Below are 10,157 nucleotides of genomic sequence, written 5' to 3' on the forward strand. Positions count from 1 at the left end.
CGCAACTGCCAAGCTCTGGTTTCTGGTAGGCAAGGGATCTCCACCAGCGCCTTTGTATCGTGCATTAGATCAGCAGGGCAAAAAATTTCAATCCTTTTGCCGTTTCAACTTAATCATGGGAATAGAGTTGTGACACCAAAATGCCTTTTTTGGCGGGGAAAGCTACCTGGTATCCTCTGTACTGCTGTAAAGAATCAGGTTAAATCTTATCCAGGAGGTTATTCTCATCATCATAGCTAGTTGTTGGATTTGCTCTCTTCACCTTAGGATCCTTGGCTTCCTGCTGAATTATGTCCACAGATTCTAACCTAATATTCAATTTCCTAAATTTTATAGCCTCCATTCTCTATTGATGAATTTGATACATTTTCATTAAACGCACTGAAAATCAATGCCACGGAATTGCAGTGTGCAGACTATCCTTTGACAAACAAGATTGTAGCTCATCCTGGATTTGATCTATATTAACATTATATAGATGAGGGAGGTGGGAAACAGAATAATTTCATGTTGAGGCATGGCACTAACTTTATGGTCCAATATTTTATGTTGTACACCAGTTATGCCCATTACTGAATAGGGAGGCACTCCACTCAGTCACTTGTGCCCTGGTCATCCCCCATTTGAATAATTGCAATATATTCTGTATGAGGCTACTGTTGAAAATATCTGGAAGCTTCAGCTGATATAAAACATGGCAATCTTCTGTGCCCAAAGAAGGATACATATAACACCTCTGTTGTGTGATCTGCATTAGATGCTGGTTTGCTTCCAAGCCTATGGTGTTGGTTATGATCCTTAAAGCCCTAATGTGCAGGTGAGCAGGTTGACTACAGAACCATTTTCATCATGTTACATTACCCCAACCCAGCCAGTCAGGTAGGGAAGGTATGTTGCTGATCCTATCAGTTAAAGAATTCCAACTGGTGGAGTCCAGAAAGAGAGTCTTTTTTGCTGTTGCTCTTTCCCTGTGGATCATGCTTTGCCCAGAAGTGAGGCTCAAAGGTGAGGTGAGTCCACACTCTCCTAGCTTTCTGTAAAACCATAAAAACAAGGTTCTGTGCCCTTGTGTGGGATGCACAGATGGGTATGCAGATGGTGCTCTGAATAAGCCCTCTCCCCATTTTTTAATTAATTCTTCTCTTGCCCCTTTTACATTTTATATACTATTTTTTTATGCTTTTGATTTTTTTATTGAACACCATCCAGATTCCCTTTGTAAGGGAGAAGGATAGTTTTAAATATGACAAATAAATAAATAAATAAACATATTAATCAGAACTTAGGATATGTGAAAAAGGTTAGTGTTACCCTCCAGTTCTTTTGATAAAATTTTATTAAGCATTTACACATTTCTTCAAAAGGTTTGGAGCTATGGTAACAGACATTTTGTCAAAAACTCCACAATGTAATCTTTGCAGTTTTTTTATATATAATACATTGAAGCTGAATTTTATGTCTATATAACAACAGAAATAATACAGTGTAGTTGAAGGAAAATATATTGCTGTGGGCTGGTATTTCTATAGCTATTCGTGAAATATTTATATATACATTACATTATTTTGGATTTTTTAAGCATTATAGCATTTATATGGCAGATACCGATGGCTTTATAAGAGCCTGACAGTGATGCAATACTGTGTTGCAATACTGTGCAAAGTCCCATTGTATTGAGGCAATTAGAAATTATAGGCAATTTAACATTTAATACACTTCGATATTGCCCAAGGGCTAATCAATATAGTAAACTGATCTGAACTAAAACATTCAATAAACTATTCCAGAAGCAGGTTACTATAAGAGTTGCCTGTTCAGCTTTATCTCTGGGTGTAGGACAGACAGGCAATTATGCAGTTTCTGATGAGATTCCATCTTTCAGAATGAACTCCAGAGGGACAACCATTCAGACCATTTTAGCTTTAAGGGAATGAGATGTAAAGTTAGACAACTTGAATATCTTGACTCGTTATTTTCATACAATTTAGGCATTATTAATCCTGATAGGATATAACATACTTTCTGATTTTTATTTATTTGAATATTTCTGTAATAATACTGGAGTTTCTCAGCCCCTTAGTTTTTCTTAAACCGATTACCACATCTTTCAAAATTTTGTATCCAGACCACAAATACTTTGCGTTCTGTTCAATGCATCCAGTGAAACTATTACTCTACTCTCAAAAAGTTCTTACCTTTAGGAGATTTGCAATCAAGAAATATGTCCCTGTAGCCCCTGTACCTTCTATGTCCTTGGTTTGTGGGATAGCATGAAATTCTAAAAAAATCTATGGTTTCTCTTGGTTTCTCTCTTTGCCTCACACCTGATGATTTTGAAGCTTATCACTCTCCATCTTGCTCTTCACCTTAGTTTAGAAAGAGGGAGGAGAAAATACAAGGTCTCTTGGGAAGATGCTAGTTCTTTAACCCTTTGTTTCCAGAGAGGAATCCGTTAATTTTAGACTTGAAATGTATCTGAAGGGTTTGTGTCTTCCTTGGAAGTACTACTGTTAGCTCTGCCATCTTTGCTCTACTCTGCTAAATTCCTGACATACTCCCATAAATGGGGGAGGGGGCACAACCATTTGTGAAAGAAATGCAGGAGGAAGCAGGAGGCAAACGAGGAGAGACTGGCACTGACAGAAACCAGACATGTGAAAATTGAGCTAAACCAATTTCCCAAGGACGCCTGCCCTCAGAAAGAATGTGAAGCCATTTCAAGATGCATCTAACATCAAAGTGGTTCCCCAAGCATTGCACAGGGATGTGATACTTTGCATAGGAAGTTTTAGTTCTAGCCTGCTTTAGCTGCAAGCAGTAATCCTTAGTAAATGAATTTACTGTATCACTTTAACCACGTGCAATTGTGGATCTTCCTTTCCTAGGAACCTAGCTGAGGCTGGTCTGACATTAGATTAGAATAGTAATAGTGGTCAACCTGGAGAGATGTTTCTACCATGGGCTATGGGTAGAAGCATACAATGTTGGCTCACATGAGTGACCAGGAGGAGGTCAAGGCTTGGGGAGAAATGTTGGCAAGATCCCATGACTGAGTGGACCTCCCTCAATAGCTGGGAGAGGCAGAAGCCAGCAATGATCAACCAAGGCCCAAATAGTCACTGAGGGTTGAGAAGGAGGAGTGAAAAGAAAAGTCCTGTGGGATGAGTTTCATCTACGGGATTGAGGAAGCTGCTCAGGGGAGCCACGTGTAGAGGTATGAAGATGCTGGGGCAAGTCATATGTTCCTGAGAAGAGCCTTTGACAACTTCAAAGCGCATGCAGCCCAGATTCGAGTGGCATTGTCAGGTGCCCAACAATTGCAGGTTGATGGTTGCAATGGTATGGCTGTACCTGCCATTGAGGCTGCAGTGGTGCCTGCTTCTGTGGCATCAGCACTGCAATCAGAAGTGACCCCAGTAGGCTGTCCCATCAAGGATCTTGGGCTACCCCATCAAGGAGGAGAAGCTGCAGACTACCAACCTGGGTGAAGTTCAATGGTGACTCCAAACAACTGACTTTTTTTTCTGGCCTAAGTCTGGACTGTATGGGCCAAACGTACCAACCAAAGGGGCCAATGTGCAGTGTGTGACCATGACATTGAAGGAGACCACAGCAGAGTGGATGGTCACTGTTCATAACAATGATGTCCCCAACCTGGGAACCCGTGACTATTTCATGATAGCACTCTGGAAACACTTTGAAGACCCCGCCCCCTGCTTGGTTGTAAAATCAGAATGAGGATCAAACCATAAACCAGAGCTGCTGACCTGTGGCGCAAGAGTTTTGTGACCTGGCCTGCAGATTAATTGCCTGACCACAAGACATGCTAATCAAGTGCTTCCAGAATGGGCTGAATGACAATCTCTACAACACCTCCATGTCTAGAGGCACCCCATGCACCCTCCATGGCTGGTATGCCCTCGCCGAAGAAGTTGAGATTGACCTGCCTTGTTCACAAAACCACCCAACTCATGGGTGCTGGGGATCCCTCTCAGAAAAGAAGGAACCCTGAATCCACTGTCCCACGACCAAATCCTATGTTGACATTCCACTGGCTGCTTCAAGTGTGGAAGGAAGGGCATTGACTGAGCTGCTGACTGCCAAGCTACAAAAGGTAACCTAGAGGCTGGTACTAAACAAGTGCCAAGAACCAGAGAGACAGCACTGAAGGAGGTGGAATCCATTGAGTTCACCCCACCAACCAAAGATGGCAACAGATCTCAAACCATCCCAGTAAGAGTACCAGTGGAGAGTGACACCAACTCAGATGATAATCCATTGGTAAGTCATCCCATGATTCCAGTAACTATCTCCATAATATTGAGGGTGCCATTCTTGAGGTGCAAGGGAAGCCTAGTCTGCCCTGCCCTAATTGAGAAAGACTCTGACAGCTTAAAGTGCCTAGGGTTTCCTGCCAGCTAGACAGATTAGTGATTGGGGAGCCCATGACGTTCATCACCAATCCAATAGAAATGAGGATGGGGGCCCGCACAGAAATCCTGAGCTTCTTTGTGGCACCAGGTATGAAGAGATCCCTCGGGCTTGGCTTGAAGTATATTCCATATGTAAAGGAGGATGAGGGAATTCAATTCAATTCAATTCAATTCAATTTATTGGATTTATATGCTGCCCCTCTCCGAAAACTCGGGGCGGCTAACAACAGTCATGAACAATATACATGAACAATATACAGTAAAAATCCAATACTAAAAACTAACTCAAAACCCCTTAATGTATAAAACCAGCATACGTACAAACATACCATACATATAGTTGTATCAGCCTAGGGGGAGAAGAAGTCTTAATTCCCCCATGCCTGGCGGCAGAGGTGGGTTTTGAGTAGCTTACGAAAGGCAAGGAGGGTAGGGGCAGTTCTAATCTCTGGGGGGAGTTGGTTCCAGAGGGCCGGGGCCGCCACAGAGAAGGCTCTTCTCCTGGGTCCCGACAACTGGCATTGTTTCATTGACGGGACCCGGAGAAGACCCACTCTGTGGGACCTAACTGGCCGCTGGGATTCGTGCGGCAGAAGGCGGTCTTGGAGATATTCTGGTCCGATGCCATGAAGGGCTTTAAAGGTCATAACCAACACTTTGAATTGTGACCGGAAACTGATCGGCAACCAATGCAGACTGCGGAGTGTTGGTGTGACATGGGCATATTTAGGAAAGCCCATGATTGCTCTCGCAGCTGCATTCTGCACGATCTGAAGTTTCTGAACACTTTTCAAAGGTAGCCCCATGTAGAGAGCGTTACAGTAGTCGAACCTCGAGGTGATGAGGGCATGAGTGACTGTGAGCAGTGACTCCCGGTCCAAATAGGGTCGCAACTGATGCACCAGGCGAACCTGGGCGAACGCCCCCCTCGCCACAGCTGAAAGATGTTTCTCTAATGTGAGCTGTGGATCGAGGAGGACGCCCAAGTTGCGAACCCTCTCTGAGGGGGTCAATGTTTCTCCCCCCAGGGTAATGGATGGACAGATGGAATTGTCCTTGGGAGGCAAGACCCACAGCCACTCCGTCTTGTCTGGATTGAGTTTGAGTTTGTTGACACCCATCCAGGCCCCAACAGCCTCCAGGCACCGGCACATCACTTCCACTGCTTCGCTGACTGGACATGGGGTGGAGATGTATAACTGGGTATCATCGGCATATTGATGATACCTCACCCCATGCCCTTGGATGATCTCACCCAGCGGTTTCATGTAGATGTTAAATAGCAAGGGGGAGAGGACCGACCCCTGAGGCACCCTACAAGGGAGAAACCTAGAGGTCGACCTCTGACCCCCCACTAACACCGACTGCGACCGACCGGAGAGGTAGGAGGAGAACCACTGAAGGACAGTGCCCCTCACTCCCAACCCCTCCAGCCGGCGCAGAAGGATACCATGGTCGATGGTATCGAAAGCCGCTGAGAGGTCAAGAAGCACCAGGACAGAGGACAAGCCCCTGTCCCGGGCCCGCCAGAGATCATCCATCAACGTGACCAAAGCAGTTTCCGTGCTGTAGCCGGGCCTGAATCCAGACTGCTGAGGACATAGATAATCGGCTTCTTCCAAAGACCGCTGGAGTTGGAGTGCCACCACCTTCTCAACAACCTTCCCCATAAAGGGAAGGTTGGAGACTGGACGGTAGTTATTAAGCACGGCTGGGTCCAGGGAAGGCTTCTTGAGGAGGGGGCGCACAAGTGCCTCCTTATAAAGGGCCGGAAAGGACCCCCTCCCCAAGGAGGCGTTGACAATCTCCTGGGCCCAGCTCCGTGTCACCTCTCGACTGGCCGAAACCAACCAAGAGGGACACGGATCCAGTGAACAGGTGGCGGAACTCACAGCTCCAATGGCCTTGTCCACTTCATCAGGGAAACATCAAAGACTTAACATCTTAGTCCTAAACCACTGTGAGTGGAACCAAGAAGGGAGGTGGGAGCTGTGATGCAGGACTGCCCCAAATATTTCAAAAGTACTGGGACTTACAAGACATTTTTAGTGAAAAGGGCTCAGATATACTCCCACCCCCCATCATCCCACAGATTTTATTGGGGGACAAGTTACTCAAAACCAAACTGTACTCTGTGATTCCTAAAGTCATGCTTTTCAATCTTTTCACAGATTGTACCTTTGATGAGCCGCGGTGGCGCAGTGGTTAGAGTGCAGTACTGCAGACTACTACAGTGGTACCTCGAGATACGAGTTTAATTCGTTCCGGACCTGGGCTCTTAAGTCGAGCAGCTCTTATCTCGAACGACTTTTCCCCATAGGAATTAATGTAAATAATTTTAATTGGTTCCAGCCCTCAAAAAACTCACAAAGTTAGTCTAAATTATGCAGAAAGACATGTTTTTAATGAAGAAATGTACATGTACATATAAATGAATAATGAAGTTTCTTTCACTTAACTTGTAAACTTTCTTAAACTTTTAAATTTACATATGTTCAACTTCTCTGCCACCCAATCCTGTAGGACAGAGGTCCCCAACCCTTTTTGCACCAGGGACCGGCTTTAAGCGATCAAGAGAGGAATGGGTGAATGAATGGACGGAGGGTGGGAAGGAAGGAAGGAAAGAGGGAAGGGACAGGAACAGAGGAAGGAAGCAAGGAAACTTATGAAAGGGGAGAGTAAGAGAGGAATGAGTGAAGGGAGGGAGGGAGGGAAGAAGGTGGGAAGGAGAAAGAAAAGAAGAAATAGAGGAAGGGAAGGTAAAAGAGAGAAAGAAAAAGAGAAAGAAAGAAAGAAAGAAAGGGGGAAGGGACAGGAACAGAGGAAGGAAGCAAGGAAACTTATGAAAGGGGAGAGTAAGAGAGGAATGAGTGAAGGGAGGGAGGGAGGGAAGAAGGTGTGAAGGAGAAAGAAAAGAAGAAATAGAGGAAGGGAAGGTAAAAGAGAGAAAGAAAAAGAGAAAGAAAGAAAGAAAGAAAGGGGGAAGGGACAGGAACAGAGGAAGGAAGCAAGGAAACTTATGAAAGGGGAGAGTAAGAGAGGAATGAGTGAAGGGAGGGAGGGAGGGAAGAAGGTGGGAAGGAGAAAGAAAAGAAGAAATAGAGGAAGGGAAGGTAAAAGAGAGAAAGAAAAAGAGAAAGAAAGAAAGAAAGAAAGAAAGAAAGGGGGAAGGGACAGGAACAGAGGAAGGAAGCAAGGAAACTTATGAAAGGGGAGAGTAAGAGAGGAATGAGTGAAGGGAGGGAGGGAAGAAGGTGGGAAGGAGAAAGAAAAGAAGAAATAGAGGAAGGGAAGGTAAAAGAGAGAAAGAAAAAGAGAAAGAAAGAAAGAAAGAAAGAAAGAAAGAAAGAAAGGGGGAAGGGACAGGAACAGAGGAAGGAAGCAAGGAAACTTATGAAAGGGGAGAGTAAGAGAGGAATGAGTGAAGGGAGGGGGGGAGGGAAGAAGGTAGGAAGGAGAAAGAAAAGAAGAAATAGAGGAAGGGAAGGTAAAAGAGAAAAAGAAAAAGAGCAAGAAAGAAAGAAAGAAAGAAAGAAAGAAAGGGGGAAGGGACAGGAACAGAGGAAGGAAGCAAGGAAACTTATGAAAGGGGAGAGTAAGAGAGGAATGAGTGAAGGGAGGGAGGGAGGGAGGGAAGAAGGTGGGAAGGAGAAAGAAAAGAAGAAATAGAGGAAGGGAAGGTAAAAGAGAGAAAGAAAAAGAGAAAGAAAGAAAGAAAGGGGGAAGGGACAGGAACAGAGGAAGGAAGCAAGGAAACTTATGAAAGGGGAGAGTAAGAGAGGAATGAGTGAAGGGAGGGAGGGAGGGAAGAAGGTGGGAAGGAGAAAGAAAAGAAGAAATAGAGGAAGGGAAGGTAAAAGAGAGAAAGAAAAAGAGAAAGAAAGAAAGAAAGAAAGAAAGAAAGGGGGAAGGGACAGGAACAGAGGAAGGAAGCAAGGAAACTTATGAAAGGGGAGAGTAAGAGAGGAATGAGTGAAGGGAGGGAGGGAAGAAGGTGGGAAGGAGAAAGAAAAGAAGAAATAGAGGAAGGGAAGGTAAAAGAGAGAAAGAAAAAGAGAAAGAAAGAAAGAAAGAAAGAAAGAAAGGGGGAAGGGACAGGAACAGAGGAAGGAAGCAAGGAAACTTATGAAAGGGGAGAGTAAGAGAGGAATGAGTGAAGGGAGGGAGGGAGGGAAGAAGGTGGGAAGGAGTAAGAAAAGAAGAAATAGAGGAAGGGAAGGTAAAAGACAGAAAGAAAAAGAGAAAGAAAGAAAGAAAGAAAGAAAGAAAGGGGGAAGGGACAGGAACAGAGGAAGGAAGCAAGGAAACTTATGAAAGGGGAGAGTAAGAGAGGAATGAGTGAAGGGAGGGAGGGAGGGAAGAAGGTGGGAAGGAGAAAGAAAAGAAGAAATAGAGGAAGGGAAGGTAAAAGAGAGAAAGAAAAAGAGGAAGAAAGAAAGAAAGAAAGAAAGAAAGAAAGAAAGGGGGAAGGGACAGGAACAGAGGAAGGAAGCAAGGAAACTTATGAAAGGGGAGAGTAAGAGAGGAATGAGTGAAGGGAGGGAGGGAAGAAGGTGGGAAGGAGAAAGAAAAAAAGAAATAGAGGAAGGGAAGGTAAAAGAGAGAAAGAAAAAGAGAAAGAAAGAAAAAAAGAAAGAAAGGGGGAAGGGACAGGAACAGAGGAAGGAAGCAAGGAAACTTATGAAAGGGGAGAGTAAGAGAGGAATGAGTGAAGGGAGGGAGGGAAGAATGTGGGAAGGAGAAAGAAAATAAGAAATAGAGGAAGGGAAGGTAAAAGAGAGAAAGAAAAAGAGAAAGAAAGAAAGAAAGAAAGAAAGAAAGGGGGAAGGGACAGGAACAGAGGAAGGAAGCAAGGAAACTTATGAAAGGGGAGAGTAAGAGAGGAATGAGTGAAGGGAGGGGGGGAGGGAAGAAGGTAGGAAGGAGAAAGAAAAGAAGAAATAGAGGAAGGGAAGGTAAAAGAGAAAAAGAAAAAGAGCAAGAAAGAAAGAAAGAAAGAAAGAAAGAAAGAAAGAAAGAAAGAAAGAAAGGGGGAAGGGACAGGAACAGAGGAAGGAAGCAAGGAAACTTATGAAAGGGGAGAGTAAGAGAGGAATGAGTGAAGGGAGGGAGGGAGGGAGGGAAGAAGGTGGGAAGGAGAAAGAAAAGAAGAAATAGAGGAAGGGAAGGTAAAAGAGAGAAAGAAAAAGAGAAAGAAAGAAAGAAAGAAAGAAAGGGGGAAGGGACAGGAACAGAGGAAGGAAGCAAGGAAACTTATGAAAGGGGAGAGTAAGAGAGGAATGAGTGAAGGGAGGGAGGGAGGGAAGAAGGTGGGAAGGAGAAAGAAAAGAAGAAATAGAGGAAGGGAAGGTAAAAGAGAGAAAGAAAAAGAGAAAGAAAGAAAGAAAGAAAGGGGGAAGGGACAGGAACAGAGGAAGGAAGCAAGGAAACCTATGAAAGGGGAGAGTAAGAGAGGAATGAGTGAAGGGAGGGAGGGAGGGAAGAAGGTGGGAAGGAGAAAGAAAAGAAGAAATAGAGGAAGGGAAGGTAAAAGAGAGAAAGAAAAAGAGCAAGAAAGAAAGCAAGAAAGAAAGGCAACTTCAAAGAAAGGCTCACTGAGCATCTCTCACTCTCTCTCTCTTTCTAGCCCTCTCTTTCTCTCTCTCCCCCCTCTCTCTTTCTCTGAGGGGCGCGTCAGCGGCTTCCGAAGCACAGGGAAGGGCTTAAGCCGCCCCCTTTTCCCTT

The sequence above is a fragment of the Erythrolamprus reginae genome, chromosome 2 (genome assembly GCF_031021105.1).
Source record: "Erythrolamprus reginae isolate rEryReg1 chromosome 2, rEryReg1.hap1, whole genome shotgun sequence".
In the NCBI taxonomy this organism is placed as follows: domain Eukaryota; kingdom Metazoa; phylum Chordata; class Lepidosauria; order Squamata; family Dipsadidae; genus Erythrolamprus; species Erythrolamprus reginae.